This window comes from Pinus tabuliformis, chromosome 5_2, assembly GCF_031772625.1.
Source record: "Pinus tabuliformis cultivar Carrire ecotype Pingquan chromosome 5_2, CPIR1, whole genome shotgun sequence".
NCBI lineage: Eukaryota > Viridiplantae > Streptophyta > Pinopsida > Pinales > Pinaceae > Pinus > Pinus tabuliformis.
In genome coordinates, this window is record NC_142306.1 from 999035927 (window position 1) to 999053023 (window position 17097).

The window sequence follows — 17097 nt, forward strand, 5'->3', positions numbered from 1 at the left end:
CTTTTCTTGCCTTCTTTGGAAGCTTCTTGTTGTTTATTTTTCTTTGAACCACTTGATTACCTTTTCTTTTGGCGCATATTTTCTAGGTATTATGCTTCCACACAAAACATGTCGACCATTCTAGGATTGAATATCATCACTTTCTTTATAGATCATTATATAGTACCCTTAGATACTTGAGGAGTGTGTGTGGATTCTTGGGAGAGATAGCAAATTAATGGTCTTCTCCTTTACACCCTACCCCTATCTGTTCTTGAAATAATTCCTCCAAATACATTGGTCCTCCACATACTTGATAGGGAATAATTGTGACTTTATAATAGAATACAAATAATCCCACTTAGATATTGGGGAATCCCCATCTGTGCTCATGTTTTCCATATCACTTTCCAACTAGATTAGGTCATGCCTGTCTAATTTTGAATGCACAAATGAAATTTTATATTCCTCATGTATGTGATGAACACTAATATAAAGGGCTAATTGTTGTATCTAGTGATTTAATTTTAATGCAACATTCTCACCTTAATAGTGCTTGATCTCCACATTTTCTTCCCCCTTGAAGAGATACTTTGAATGGATCATGATGGTAAAAGTCAACTACTCTTTCTTAGGTTTCGTGGACTCATTCTTTCATTCTTCCAGATCCCTAAATTTCCCCTTGAAGCTGACTTCCACGATGCATCCTCAATATTCTCATAAGAGCCTAAAATTATTGGTTAAGGTTGGCATGAGCACAATAAAATTTTGGTTTATATATGTGACTTCTACATCCAATTGCAGAAATGTCTCCTCCACAAGATCTTGAGGTTTATCATAAACTACATTGTCATCCATGGCTAAGATTTTATGAATTTCTAGTTAAATCAATCAAATCCCCTACAAATTCCAAAATAATATATAAGGAAACTTACTCTAATAAGAATATGGTTTGAAATTATTATGAATATGTAAGTAGATAGTTCATCACAAAAATATCTAATAAAAATAGAATAAAAAATTAAAATCTACACTATGAGGGTTAATTTTCCTTAGTTTTTTGGATTTATGCATGCATTAGATAAGATGCTAAAAATGGATAATAGTGAAATACAATAACACACCAATCATTATGAAAACCTAGATATGATCTAGGAAACATTTTAGGAGAAACCTTAACGAGAAGATGACGTTACTCTACGCTCTTTTGTTGGGATTGGAAATCATGCAAGTATAACGTATAAGGCACTTTTTATGGATTTTATTCAGACCAAAGTGGCCCATGTGATGTTAAAGAACACAACATAACTCTATTATGCTCTTTTTACATCCATACAAAACTACTACGCTTCACTATGATGGAACAATAATGTAAGCAAATAATATCGAACCCATTGTCACTCTATTGGTGTAGCATTGTAGGGACAACCTAACACCCCCCATTATTTGAAATAATGGGGACCCTTTCCATTAATGTTTAGCTAAGAATGTTTTATGACTTTCATTTGAGTTAATTGTCTTACATTTTTTTCATTTTTTCATTTTCATCGGATTTTTGTTTTGAGTGTTTGATTGAATTTCGCTTTTCAAAATCTTTCCATCGATACTTGTTTCAACTCATTTGGTCAACTAGTTTCTAAATGGTACTCCTTTTAAGTTTGATCGTTTTCTCGCTTGGAGTAAAAAATGTAAACAAATGCATAATATTTCTATTTTTGTAGCTAATTAAGTTCAATAGTCATTTATTGTAAATATTAAATATTAGTTAATTCTTACTAATTCTTTCATTTTCACTGAAGTTCCTACAAAATGACCCAACTAAATTGTACAATAGATGAAAACACATTTTGGGATCTTCGTAATTTACTCCAATTTGTTATTTTAAAACAAATTGCCAAACCCAAAACCCAAAAATTGCAAAGTGGTTATAGTCCAATTTGTAGGACTGTTAATTCATGTGGGCCCCACTTCACCTACCTTATCTTCCATAAAAGAAAAATGCGATCTACAAAATTTTGTGATGATAATTTGTGATGTGATAAAATTTGTGATATCACATATCCCATAATTTTTAAAGCACCTCAAATAATCATTTGCGACTTACGATTTCAGAAAATGTGATGAGATTAGAAAATTTTGGCATAAAGTTTTTGGGAAAACTCCTTATAACTCCTAACCTCCATGGCCTCACCACCTTATCTCTCCACCTCAACCTTCCACTCACCGAACTTATCCCTCCATCCTCACTTCTTTACCTCTTCTACGCTCACACTCCATAAGTCTTCACATAAGATTTGTTTTAATGAATATTTTGTTTTTTATGGATTGATTCTAATGGTTTCTTTTTCATGAGATTTGAATTATTACATAAAAATGTAATATTTATATTATGATATAATATAAATATAATATAATAATATTTTAATTAATTATTAAATTTTGTTTAATTAAATTTTTAATTAATTAAAATTAATAACATAATTAGAATTAATTAATTAGTAACTATAACTTTTTTTTCCAAGGAAAAAAACGGTAACTTTTTATTAAAGAATTTAATGAAAAGTTACACTAGCAGATGCATTGAAGCATTCCGAAAGCTGCCACATGGGCTCGAGTGCTTTCGCACCCCACGCAACGTTAGAAGACTAACGTGCACAAAGAATAAGAAAAGAGAAGAGAAGAGAGAAAGAAAAGAGGTAAAAAACTGAATTCCGGCTGTGAGTAGAACTCACGCTTCAAGTTTTTCTCCCCTTTTTCTTTTCGACCTTACGCCACTCTCCTTGTGTGGGCTCGATCGAAGCGATGACTAACTGTGTTTCTGCATTCTGCGGGCCTGTTTCTTTGTCTGAGTCTGAAGTGTCTGAGTGATGATGTCGTTTGATGCCTCCCATGCTTTGATCCACGCTTGTCATCTCTGCCTGATTTTGGTGGTTCTCTGCCTGATTTGGATGAAACTGTGGAGCCTTGTTATCTGATATGTTTCCCTTCTGGTTCCCTGTTTCAACTTCCTCTATGGTGGTATCATCCTCTTCTGCTTCTGTTTCTTCGTCTTCTGTTATCGAAGAGGCTTTCTTTTCCGAGGCTCTCTTCTTTACGACATCATCTATGTTCTGCCATCCTTTTGGCTTCCTTTGTTGCGGCTTGCTCTTGTTGAGGCTTTTGCATGCATTGAACAGATGACCTGTTTGTTGACATCCCCTGCATCTGAATGTTGTATTCTCATAGTCCAAAGGTTGTTTCCACTGTGAATTGTTGAAGTTCAGAATGATGCTTTCAGGTAATCCTTGGCTAAGATCTACCTCGACACATATTCTAGCAAAAGTAAAGATTCCCTTTATGTGTCTCTCTGAATCAATCTTTAACATTCTTCCAAGGGTATTCCCTATAACTAATAAGGCCTTGTAGTGCCAGAAATGTATCGGAAGATTATGCAGCCTTACCCATACTGGCATCCTTGATACCACCATAGTATTGGCATCAAACTCCGGGAACCATGGGGTAACAAACAGTCCCGCACTGCCCCAGAACCATGGCCCTTCATTGAGAATTCTTTCCTTTTCTTCTTCTTCTAGGAAAGTTACTATGAAGAAACCCTTAGAGCAAAGGTGAATTTGGCAGTTTTTTGTCCAGACTGTGTGAATCCATTGGTACAATGCATCGGTTCTAGGCCAGAAGCCGTTAAATCTACAAATAACAACATTTTTTTGTAGATCTGAGAAAATGTACTTTACCTCTGGTAAATCCAGGGAGATGGAGGGACTCTCTGGCACTTGATCCATGATATACTGCCCTGGAGGTACATTAGCTGCTGTCGATTCTTTCCCCTTTGGAGGTTCTTTCCCTTTGGTTGCATCGCGATAGGTACCTGTAGGTTTTGAGGTAGATCCCTTAGATCCACCTCGCAATCGGTGATTTAGGATAATAGTCGAGTCCTTTGCAACCCTGTAATGCTGGATTGTGTGTTGATCCTGCATGCAGAGCCCTGAAAATAATAGGATTTGTAATGCAGCTGGAATTCCCAATTTGTCCTGGATCTCTTTTTTTAACTGCAAAACACTCATCCGTTCCCAGATCTGCACACAAACGTGTCTGCCTTCTGTTGATTTGATAAAGATTTGCTTCAGATCCGCTGTGTCTGCCTTGATCAAGTCCCGGTTTTCAGATTTGTGTTCTGGATCTGGCGAGAATCCATTTTTCTTCTGCCTGGACCTAGCCAGATCTGATAGATCCTCCCCAGTTCTACAATGTTTGGCCCGATCTGATGAGCCGTTTCCCAGATCGGGGCTCCTGTTGAGGCTATCTCTCCTTTGCAAGTCGTAGTCTTCGAGCCCTCTGTTAAAACGATGCGCCGAGATGGTAGAAGCCCAGATCTGCGCTACGGAGAGCAGAGAAACCTCGAAACTCCGAGGAGCCAGGTCCATGCTCCCAGCCCATACTTGGTCTTCGATCATGCCATTTAAAATCAGCCCTAGATCGGCCGATCGGATCCACGGCATACCAAAATGGGTCATGGGAACTGTCATATGCCTCTTTTTTCCATAGTCGCTGACAGATCTGCCAGGCCTGTGCAAAGCGTTCGCGGAGGAGGGCGCATCAAGACGAGACTGGAATAGGACCGGTTGTTTTGGAGTAAAAAACTCCGGACGATCTAATGCCGCCCTGAGGTAATCGACCTGCGCCCAGAAAGAGGGGAAACGCACCGAAACCTGTTTGTTGTGGTTCGAGTCATAATAGTCCTTTCCATCAGAGGATCCGGCCCAGGACCAGAGGGAATCATCGAGCTCTGAGGACCCAGCAGTCAGGCTTCTAGCCGTTCCAAAGCAGAGCAAAACTTTAGAGGCCGCGGCGACGCAGATCGGCCCTTCTGAAACCCTAAGCCCATGAACAACCTCCATCGCTCCGTCCTTTAGTTGTATAGGTTGCAGTAGAGCTCTTTTCCTATTTTGGGGTGGAGTTTCTATAGTAATTAATCATAACTATAACTTAATTTAAACTTAGTTGTTAATAATAAAATTCTAGTTTTTAGTTGAGGCAACAGAAATTCCAAGATTCTTGCAATTTTAATATGCCAACTTTGGAAGCTCATAAATGGAGTTTTATTGGCCAAATGAAGCTCGTGACAACTCATTGGAAACATAAAGTTGTGGAGAATATTTTTGAAGTAGTTTGATTCGCAGATTTGGTCGTTGTATTAGGTCTAAAATCCAACAGAAGATCACGCTCTGAATTAAAAACAAAAAAAAACACTACTTTTTGAGTTTTTTTTTTTGCATTTTCATTTGCCCACAAATTCTTTAGAATATAGATCCATCGACCTAAGCTCGCCTTGGCCAATTAAATATTCACATGCATCAATAGAAAACTCAAATATATTTTATTTTAATTATGTAATTAAGTTTTGATTGGATTTTTTTTAATTTCAGATTAGGCATTTTGATTTTATTTTTTCATTTTAATTTTGTTTTGATTTGTTTTTACAAGAAAATAGTTGAAGGTATGAGTAGAATAATATCTTATTCATTGAGAATGTTCCAAGAAGAGATGAATGGAATTTTGGGCCAATGAAATTAATGGAGCAAATCTCTTCTTCAACAAACTTTCTTGTTGAGAATCTTTTTGTAAATATTACAAATGAGAGATTGTAGAATTTATTAGGGCCTTCTCTCCTATGAAATTATGGAATTTTAAAAGCACTGCTGTAATATGGATTTAGAGTTGTAGGTCAAATGTGAGAAAATGTCAGATCTAGGGATTATTGAGCATTTTTGTTTTGCATTTTGAATTATGTATGATGGGAAGAACTTGAACTATTGCAACTCTTATTGTAACAACAAAAGTTCAAAGATTGTAGAGGACTATTGGAGACCAGAGTCAAAGAAACAGACTCAATAAATTAGTATTTATAACACTATTATTTTAAATACTAGTTTCATTTTATGATCATAGGAATGTGTCATTTTATTCATATTTGTGCACTATTACTGATATGAGTAATGTGTCTCAATTATATGTTATTATTTATCTCCGCTCTTATGGGTTGAATTTTGATTTCTGAGTAACTATTCACTGAGAAATCTATTTTTTAATATTGATTTAACAAATAATGATATGTTGTAAACTATTTCCTCATATTATTGTTTAATTATTTGAAATATTGATTTGACATTCAATATCATTTTCTAAACTACTTCCTAAATGTTTTTGGTTGATTATTTCAGTTAAGACATCTCTGAATATAATGCGTTTTGGTATTCATAATGTCAGTTAATTGAACTACTTCATTAGCTTGATATTCATTATGAGCCACACATATTTAAATCTCAATTAATTAAATATCTTGCTCTCGCTTGGGTTAGATCTATAACTTCCTAATTGAGATAGCATTAGGATTTAGTTCCTTTTTCTTGCATTTTAGAATAATTTTGTACTTAGATTTTATTATAGATTCCTAGATTTCCTCTTCCAAAATATGAAAACTTTAATTGTGGCTTGGCTGAGCCCGAGATCAGCTTAAGCATTACTTTCTTGCCTAATCCGCAAGAGGGATGATTTGATGTCTCTTCCCCATTAGTGAATGAAAGTCATATTTTAGGCCATTGGAGATTGAGAGAAGGTAGTTGGACCTAGTTAATCCAGTTAGAACCACCATTTGAAGTGGAAAAGGAATTGCTTTAAGGTCTAGACCGAGTGGTCATCCCCAATGTCGTTGCAATGATTTTTGAGGCATCAACATTTTTGGCGCTAAAAGGACGGTCTCAAAGTTGTTGTCTATTGTAGTCTTTATATTCTAACATTTCATTTTAATCACATTGACTCTGTTAGCACCTAAATCTACCTTAGGCTGAAGGAAGGCAAAAATTAGGGTAACCACAAACCACGCTCAGTCTGGTAGCTAGCCCTACCAGAGCAGGAGAGGGCTCTCTCCAATTCACGCTCAGCGAATGGATAGGAAAAATGGTTTGAGATGACTTACAATGCAATATTTACCTTAGGCTGGTAAGTGAAAATGGATTTTGGAAAATATTTTATGAAGTGGCCGAGCTTCTGGAATGTATATGGGACTGGCACTCAGCAAAGAATAGAGAATCGAATATGAAGGCACAGATTATTCCGTGAGGCAAGGTAGGCGGCAAGCGCAGCAATTTCGGTTTAAGGTAACGTGGAATGGAAAGATTGCTGAAGACAGTGAAAAGGGCATGGTCGCATGAATCCTTTTCAATATAAGAATAACACTGCACATGAAATTTTCCCACAGGCAGAGTAATATAAATTGAATTCTACCTAATCTCACTTAGAAAATTTCACTGAAATGAAACATGAAATGAATTATGAAACATAACAAGATACATATGGAACATAAGAACACATTTGCTACACTCACAACCACAAGAATCTCATGAAACAGAGTCACCGCCTTTCATTAATTCTCTGTCAAAAATACACAGTGTAGAAACAGAGTTTCTTTCCCACAGTCTCCCATAAGTTACAAGCCAGCCAACCATTTGCAAATAACTTGCATACAATATATAGAATGTGTGAGGAAGAGATAGAATGCCCAGGGTTGGTAAGTTACTCAAATCATTATGAAAAGGAGATGGAGAGCCAACCATCAGCTACAGGTGTAGCGTTCTCAAGCATGACATTTGGCTCGGATGACCCTTTGCATTCTTTTGCCACTTGGATAGATGCCCATCTGGAGAGAAAAATCTTTAAACGCTGCCTTTGGTGCCAAAAAACCGAAGTGTATATGACCGGGCCCACTTGGGGAAGTAGCGACGAGAAATTTCGCGAAACAGGATCAAATTGGCAGTTTTTTCCCCTGTGCGTCGTGCCACTTTGGAGCTTGTTTTGGGGCACTTGTAGGTGTCCAAAATGTGGCCAAGTGGGCTTGTTGAAAGCCTATCCTATCTACTTTCTAACCCCACTAGCATTTTCCAATTTGGTGCTCATTTGCCCCTCCAAATCTTCATTATCCCAAGACTGCTTTTTGTGTGTCAAAAAAGTGGCAGAGGGGCCATTTGTGGGTGTTTTTTGACCTTTAGGAGACCCAGATCTTGTCAAAATTTCTTGCCCAGACACCAATAGTTTTATTTTTCGATGCTGAATCCAAATATCCAAGCCATTCCTCGATTAGAGGCCTAGATTTTAAGCGTGGCACTAGTGGCGTGGCGCACAGGGGGGAATTTCCTATTTTGTGTCCAAAAAATTTGCTTGTGACCAAAATTTGCCCAAACTTTTTGAAATTTGGGCTGGAGGTTCCCTATGAAGTGATATGCTATGCCAAGGAAGACTTAGCAAAGATTCAAAGTCAATATTTCTCCTTTGCCTCCTTTGCCTCCTTTGCCTCTTTTATCGCTTTGCTCAATTTTGCCTTTAGGCTCCTAATTCTTGCTTTGGAACTCATGTTTCGGGCCTGGTAGTGGTGATTCATGCACCTTAGCATGTCTTTCTCCCTGTTTTCTTTATCCAACCATTGCTCCAAGTGAACGTTCACTTTCTCTAGCACATACTCCCGGTCCTCGTCTCTTTGATCCATAGGTCTGCCTTGTGCTGCCAAGATGTGTCGGCGATTTTCCTTGATCATTTGCAACTCTATCTCAGCTAGCCAATCCTCAAGTTGCTTGTTCCTCTACTCCAGATACTGCATGTTACACTTGGCCTGATCCAAGTCCAAGGATAGGTTCTCAATCACTGACTGCTGCTCCTGAATGATCTCTCCCAGCTCAGCATTTGTAGGTTCTGCATTTGTCTCATCATCTTGGAGGAGAACAAACTTGGTCTCTTCCTCACCTGATGGCCCTTCCTCCTGCATTGTCTCCATGCCCTTATCCTGCTCCTGTGGTGCTGATGTCGGAAGCAAGGCCCCTTCCACCCCGGTGGAGATAACACTCGCTTTGCTGCTGCGAACAATGGTCTACTACCCTTCTGGTATGTGATGTATACTAGCATGGTGGCAGTCTCATGGTGCTCAAATCGATGTGAAGGACTTCCCGTCTCATGCTCAAACTAATGTGAAGGACCTCCCACCTCATGTTTTGCCTCTGATATCACCGGTGGAGCGCTGAAGAAATCACGGGAGATGAAGTCCTTCGAAGCAATACCTTGCAATCCCAACTGATGGTCCACTAAAATCTGGATGAGAGCAAAATGATAGACACTGTTTAGCTGCTATCGTGGGGTCTTGCGCTGCATGAAGTTTTTCATCTTTTCAATGTTGTTGCAGATGAAAAATGGGAGGCTCATCATCCGCACCCTGGTGAAGTGCATGAGTAAGCGGATGTGATAGGCATAAAGGCGAGAAAACCTCCCCTCGCAACTGAAATACTTCATGATCAATCTCATGAGTGGGGCATACTCATCCCTCAAAAATCTGAATGGAAAAACTCTGGTGAGCTGGCTCAAGAAAATGTTCTTGATGTAAGGCTCATAGTGATGCCTTTCCACCTTCTTCTTACTATGCCACTGTTCTCCAATGTTCGGTATTCCTGTTTCCACTGATATGGTTTCCGGTGTCAATGTGAAAGTGACCCCAGCTAGGACAGATTGGCCTCCCTGTAGATGAAGTGCAAAAATGCGGGCCAACTCATGATGGACTTTGACATTCGACACCCTTTGAAAAAATTCATAACATGCCAAGTGCTGGAAACAAGACATAGCAAGTGGTCATGCCTGCAGCTCAGTGAGGGTGTTTGGCTCATCTCTAAGATGTCTACCGCTCCAGTGATGTCTCCTATGGGTCCTCTCTCCTGAAGATGTGTCACTATGGGTCCCCTCCTCATACTCTGATGAATTTTCTCATGCCATTACTGCTGCTTGTACCCTGAGTTTTATGCTGCCCTCTGAATCCAATAAACTAATAGATGCTCTGAAAATCTCTTGATTCGCTGACTTCACCAAGATTTGGGATTATTTGCACTTTTTTTTGTGCCCTAGCTATGTGCGTCATGTGCCAAGCCTAGTGTGTTGCACGCTGGGTGTGCGTCGCGCCCTTGAGAATGTTGAATGGTGGGCAGCCTGCATGTGCACCGCGCCCTCTGTGTGCATCGCGCTCCTAGTGTGTGCGCTGCGTTATTTGGAAAATGGCTCTCCTTCACTCAAACCCTCATGAATTTTCTCTCTCACCTTTGTAATTTCTCTCCAAGCTTGCCAAAGCACAAATGGTTTTGTTTTGGGGCACAACATGTATATATAGGCTTGAGAGAAATTGGTTTGATTTTTTCTTCCTTGAAAACCCACTTTCTAATGTTTGTGTTTTGCACTTTTTCATTGACTTTAAAACACCCTGATTTTCATTTTTTCTTTAAAATTTTGGCTCTCAGGATGGGATTTTCGACATTTCTTTGCGAGAACTGTGTGACTGAGCATTTGGCCATGAAAACCATGACTGCATCTAAAAAATTCAACTGGCGATTTTTTGGAAAATTTTGTCATAGTTGACCTTGTTTGACTTTTCTTCAAAACAGAGTTTTGAAGAAGAGTCGATGTCTCTTCAGGTGATGATGAAGCTTTCAGAACTATATCTGTATAAGGTCTCCCTCTGGCCTGCATGGCTTGTTCTGGACATGTTTTTCAAAGACCACATTGATGATTTCCTAGACCCAACAATAAAAATGACTTTGTCCTGTAATATGACCAGACCTTGACTATCATGAACTTCAGTGATTATGGACCAAGACCTGAACCAGCAGGGGCCAAACATGAGGGAAAATGAGTAGCATGACTTTCTCCATCAGATCATGGCATGCCCCTAGAGAAATGCAGCTGAGTGAATGGAGCGGGACACCTAAAATTGAAATGCACGAAGAGTTTTCATCTCTGACGGAGGGCTGACCAAACCGACTCTAACATTGGCTCCAATGGGAGATGGTAGCTCCTTGGAGGTGCCAAAAACAGCGGATCTCTGGAAGAGCTAGATAGTGCCTTTTGTCCATTGGGTTACGGATTCATCATTTTAATACACAGCACAGGACTCTGACTTATTTATACAACTAGAATGACCAAGAAATTGACTCAAACTTGACTTTGAAATAACTCAAAACTGACTTTATAGACTAAAACCAAACTGAAATAAAAAATGGTATTTACAATGGCAGTGGAAGCAGCGTTGATAGATCAACAGTGATACCGCTTGAGTAGCCGACCATTGATCTGCCCCCAGGACAGTCTTCCCTGTTCATTTCCTTCAGAAGAAATGCATTTTGACCTCTATATGTTGCGATTTTGAAAGGACATTTCCACAGATTTTCGAACTTTCTGTGCTTAACTTTCTCTTCATTCCTTGCATCCCACTTCAACACCACATCATGCAACTGAAATTTATCCGCTTTAGCTTTTCTGTCATAAATTTTATTTATCCTCTCCTGCAACTTGGATGTGTTTTTGAAAACTTCTTTTCTTGTCTGCTACAAGTGGATCATTTGATTCAGCCTTCTCTGCATGGGATCTTCCTCACTACTGGCCTCCTCAAGAAGTTTGACCACCGGGGCAACAAGAGAAGCGGGAAATATTGTGTCCACTCCATAAACCATCTCAAACGGTGACATCCCAATAGACTTTTTTTGACTGATCCAATCTGCCCAAAGCACATGGACCAGCCTCTTGTTCCATCTCTTCTTATTCATTTCCAGCAGCTTCTTGATGATGTTGATCAAAGATTTATTCAAAGATTACGCCAATCCATTGCCTTGTGGATGATAGGTAGTTGAATGACCCAAAATTATATGATATTTATGACAAAATTCTACCATCCTTTTCGATTTGAAAGCTACTGCATTATCAGTGATTAATTTGTTTGGACAACCAAAGTGAGACAAGATGTTATTTTCGAGAAATGAAATGATTACTGTGTCCGTCGCTTGTCTGGTAGGGGCTGCCTCAATCCATTTTTTGAAGTAGTCTGTTGCTGTAAGGATCCACCTATGCTGTCCGGAAGAGGCGGGATGAATTTCCCCAATGAAATCCAATCCCCACTACTGGAATGGAGTGCTCACTTCGATAGGCTTGAGCGGTAAAGGTTGTAATTTATGTTTTCCTTCGAAAATTTGACACTTATGACAGTGTTTTACCATCTTATGCACATCAGCAAACAAAGTAGTCCAGTAGTACCCCGCTCTCAAAATTTTGTTTGATGTTGACTTCCAAAAAGCATGTCCACCACACTCTCCTCCGTGGAAGTCCTCCATGACTTTCTTTGCCTCTTCTTCCACCAGAAAATTTAACAAAATGCCACTGGGATCTTTCCAATACAGTGTAGAATTCAAGATAAAAAACTTGGCAGCCTTCAATTTGAGTGTTCTCGCTTTGTTTCTAGTCATGCCGGATAGTGGTGATAGATTTTTCATCACATATATTATATCAGAATACCATGGGGACAAAGCAAACATTTCGGATACTTGAATTGACGTTCCTTCCTCATTCTCATCGGACATGGCAGCGATCAGATTTATGTCCAATGCATGCAAATTTGATTCAACCATTAGCTTCACCAACTCCTGCCCTTTGACCAACTTGGTAGGCTTTATCTCCACATCGTATTCTAGCAAGGCTACGATCCATTTGCCTCTTCTCCCTTCCGGATCGGTCTGCACTAAAACATCTTTCATAGCAGTATTAGGAACATAGGCCAGAATGTGAGAATGTAGAATATACACCCGAAAATCCTTCAGTGCCTTTACCAATGCCAGGGCTTGCTTCTCAATGATGTTGTACTTCAACACTGCGTCCCTTATAGCCCTGCTGAAGAATGCAATGGGTCTTTCATGATCATCCCTCTTCTGCAATAATATCGCTGCCATAGTGTGCTCAGAAACAAATGAAAACAATATGAAATCTTGAGTGTAGTCCGGGCTAACTAGAACTGGAGCTGAAGAAAGGGCCAATTTGACCAAGTTGAAAGATTTGATAGCCTCCTCTGTCCATTTCACCTGGATGTCTTTTTTAAGTATGCTGGTCATTTCTTTCAAGTGTTCTGCAAGATTAGGCACAAAACGATGCAGAAAATTCATCTTACCATTGAATGATTGTATCTCCTTTTTGTTCGTGGGCAGATCGATTTGCTGAATTGCTTGAACACGCACTGGGTCTATACGAATGCTATCTTTTGAAATGATGTGCCCAAGTAATTTTCCTTCCTCCATGGCAAACAAACTCTTCTTTGGATTCAGCGATAAACCATATTTCCTGCATTTTTGAAAGACAATTTTTAGGTGATGCATGTGTTCTTCATCAGATTTTGAAAACACCGTCAAACCATCCAAGTACACCACCAAAAACACATCCTTCTCATTCGCAAATGCCAAGTCCATTGCCCACTGAAATTTGGCACCTGCATTCTTTAAACCAAATGGCATTTTGGCATAGTGAAAGGTTCCCCGTGGAGTTGTGAATGCTATCTTATCTCTATCATCTTCATGGATGGAAATTTGGTTATGTCCGGAATAACCATCAAGCAGTGACATACGAGATTCCCCCACTACTCGCTGAAGTATATGGTCCATCTTGGGCAGTGGATAGTTATCCTTCAATGAGACCTTATTTAGATTTCTGAAATCGATACATAGGCATATCTCACCGGTCTTCTTGCGTACAGGTACCAAGTTAGATATCCAATCTAAAAATATGATAAGCACAATGATACCTTACCTGTACAAACTATTTACCTCCTTTTCGATAGATGGCAGTAACTTTGGATTTATCCTTCTTAACTTTTGTCTAAATGGTTTTTGATTGGGCTTGATGGGCATTGTGTGTTGAATGATATTTGTATCATAGGTCTTTAAATCAGAATAATCCCAAGCAAATACGTCTGCAAATGAACCCATCAAACTGATATATTTGTCCTTGATCTTTGGCAGTAATGCTTTGGAAAATTTTACAAACTTTGGATTTGCAGCTGTATCGATGTTGACCTCTTCTACACCCTTCTCTGTCAGCTGCAATGTTGGCGTGCGGGCTACATCATCCTGATCAAAAAGTTCCTCTAGGGGTATCAAGCCTTTAGGAATGTTGTTATTCTTCAGCTGTAATACGTCCATTTGATTGATCTGCACTTCATTTGTACCATTCCCTTTGTCCTCATCATTTTCCTCATCGATTAAGGTTTCTTTGAACTTGCCTTTGTTGAGCAGAAAATCCTTAATCTCCTCATCATCTTGGAACACTTTACAATGTCGCTGATTTTCTGGAATGGTTGGACAATGCTTGACATGGATTTCAAATTTATTGTTGGATTTCATGGGAATCTTCAAGTTGCTCGTTGCCTTGGCAAGAGCATCAGCAATACTATTTTGTATTCATGGCACAAATGTCAAGGTGTATTCGGAAAATCGCTTTAAGATGTCAAAAACTGCATTACGATAGGCCCGCATCCTAGGATGTTTTGCTTGATACTCACCTCTGACCTGTTTTATCACCAACTCAGAGTTGCCATATACCAAAATCCTCTTTTCGTTCATCTTTCTAAGAATCTTCAGGCCAGCAATCAAAGCTTCATATTCAGCTTCATTATTTGAACATTCAAAGACTAGCTTGTGTTATAGACATTTTTGTGCCCTACAACCCCAAGCATGAAATGTCCATAAACGAAGGGCTCCTAAGTCCCTAAAAGTATTGTTCTAACCCCTAAAGGAACAAGGTCAACAGATTACAGCTTCTCCCAGAAGTTCTCCATGAGAAACTGCTCAGAATTGGTCAAAACAGGATCATTGCAGCTGCTCCACTGGCTAAGTGCATTGCATCTCACCCAAATACACTGTGAGGGTGTGTTGCATTTCAAAAGTCCCTTTTGTGGGGTGCGCTGTGCATGAAATAACAAATGGCAGTGTCATTCCGCGAGGTGGAGTGGCAATGGAAGCTTCCAGAATCTTCTCCTGTGACACTTGCCTCACTGAATTCGACCAAGGATCAGTAAGAGGCCATCAGTCTCCAAGTAGAAGCAAGAACTATCAAAGAGAAGACACTAATAAAACCACAAGCTAACTAATCCCACTTACAGATATCTATATATGGATCCCTCATCCCAGAGGTTCGGAGGCTGGAATTTTGCATATTGTAAGGAATTGTTGTTGGTTTCTTGAGATAAACATGAGATTGTTGGGTGATCTAAGCTTTTTTGAGGTGAAGGGGGGCTTCTTTGCTGGGAGGTTGATGCTGGGTCAGAACAACCGGTTGTAACTCCTCTTGGCTCTTTTCTTGTTTATCAATAAAAGCTATTTGAGTTTTCCTCCATGTTTCTTGTGTCATCGATGCTTGTTACATTTGTATGGTGAATTTACATCTGATCCTAGATTGTTTATGATTATAGATCCATGTCTTTGTATAGTGCTATGCTTCTGTGATCTTACAGGCACTTTGTGAAGCTGGGCGTGCAAGGGAGCAGGTAGCTGAGGACTATCAAAGAAGAGAGGGATTGAATTAAGAGATTAGCGCAAGACAGAGGTTGGTCTTTCTATTCCTCTCTATCTATAATTTATAAAGGAAAAGCAAAAGTAGCTTTTCTATATTTGTTTCAGGTAGCTGTCACGCCTTAGTGGGATAGAGCAGTTCTATATAGACACTTTTCCCTGTAACAAAATAGCGACTCCACTGGGGAACTAATTAGTTTGTTTGTTTATCATTCTTTGTTGTTTGTTTCATAAACTTACAAGTAGCATTCGAACTGCATTTGCCATAACAAATGTCAAGTAGACAACTGCTACTTCAATCCATCTACTGGATCTGTTTATGATTTAAACAACTGATTCACAAACTATCTGATTGCCCTTGTGATAGCTCTTAGATCCTCTTTAGATCTACCCCTGATTGTTGCATTATTGATTGCTTTTTGCTTGGCCAAAGCCCAAGAACTGAACTGCAAACTGTGACCCGAAACCCGAACAGAGTCTCGTTTCTGGCCTAGCGCAGGTATTGTTCAGAGATTCTGAATTTCAGCGTACTTCCCGAGTGGACAACCTGCGCTGCATTTCAGATTCTCTGTGTTACAGGTGCACTGATCAGACTAGCTCTGTGCAGTTGTGGCTTCTGTGGTTCATTCTTTCCAGTTCTATTCTTGAATTTTGCTGCCTTTGATCAGTATATGTCTGTTTGAAACCCCTTTTCCTTGATGTTATTCCACCTCCTTTGTACAAAAGAATTGTAGATGTTTTTGTGTGTTTGTTGAGTCATTTATAGTTCTCCTTTGCAAAAGTAACGTAATCGTATTGTCGTCCTTCGATTTGAAACTGTCGCAAGTGTCGATTTCAATCGTAGGAAGGAGTTTAATTACTGTTGATGGTGGATTATCCTGTTACTATTGCTTTTGGTCTGAATTTGTAATTTTCTAGTGTCGAGAACAAGTATTCAGTTTAAAATCGTAAAGTGTTGTGATCGTCTCCATTTTTTTTTATTTCGAAAAGAAACTTGTTGATATTTTTCACTTGAAAAGAAATTCAGATTTGTGCATCAACTTTCTTTTTAGCATTCATATACTAAGAAAGTTGAAAAACAAATACATGCATGTGCATTTGCATATAGACAGTCTGATTGGCTTGATTTAGGAAAGTGCATTTAGAGTGTGCTCTTTGCTCTTTGTGAAAAGATCCTGTCTTTCCTTTCCCTAGTAGCTAGGATTTTCATTGCATAAAGGAGATAAAAAGTTTGTTTATCATCTTAGATTGCATTTTAGGAATTACATCTACATCTCATGGTGAAGTTTGAACCCAAAAGGAAAACTTCATAAACAAGATCAACTTAAAATAAATTCAATGAATCTAACAACGCTTTCGAACTTAACGCACAACATTTAGAAGTCTAGGCTAGAGACGTATTCCGGCGTCATAAAGCCTGGTAACTGTTGTTCTCACTGATGGTTGGGTGATTCCTCCACTTTGAGACGATAAGTGCCAGTACGGAATTGTGCTCCCGCGTACCGTCGAGTATATTTTGGGAGACCCCAATAGGCTTAATCCTTTATCCATAGGAAGTCGTGTCTGTAGCCCTATCGATCGCAATGCACTGAACATAGCATTCGGGAAGATTGACTGTCGTACCGTAAAAAGTATTTTGCAGTTTTGTGATTGGTTTGGTAATCCCTCTACCTAGATTTCTAGAGCAGTCCATTTCGTTCCTTTTCAGACTCCTTAA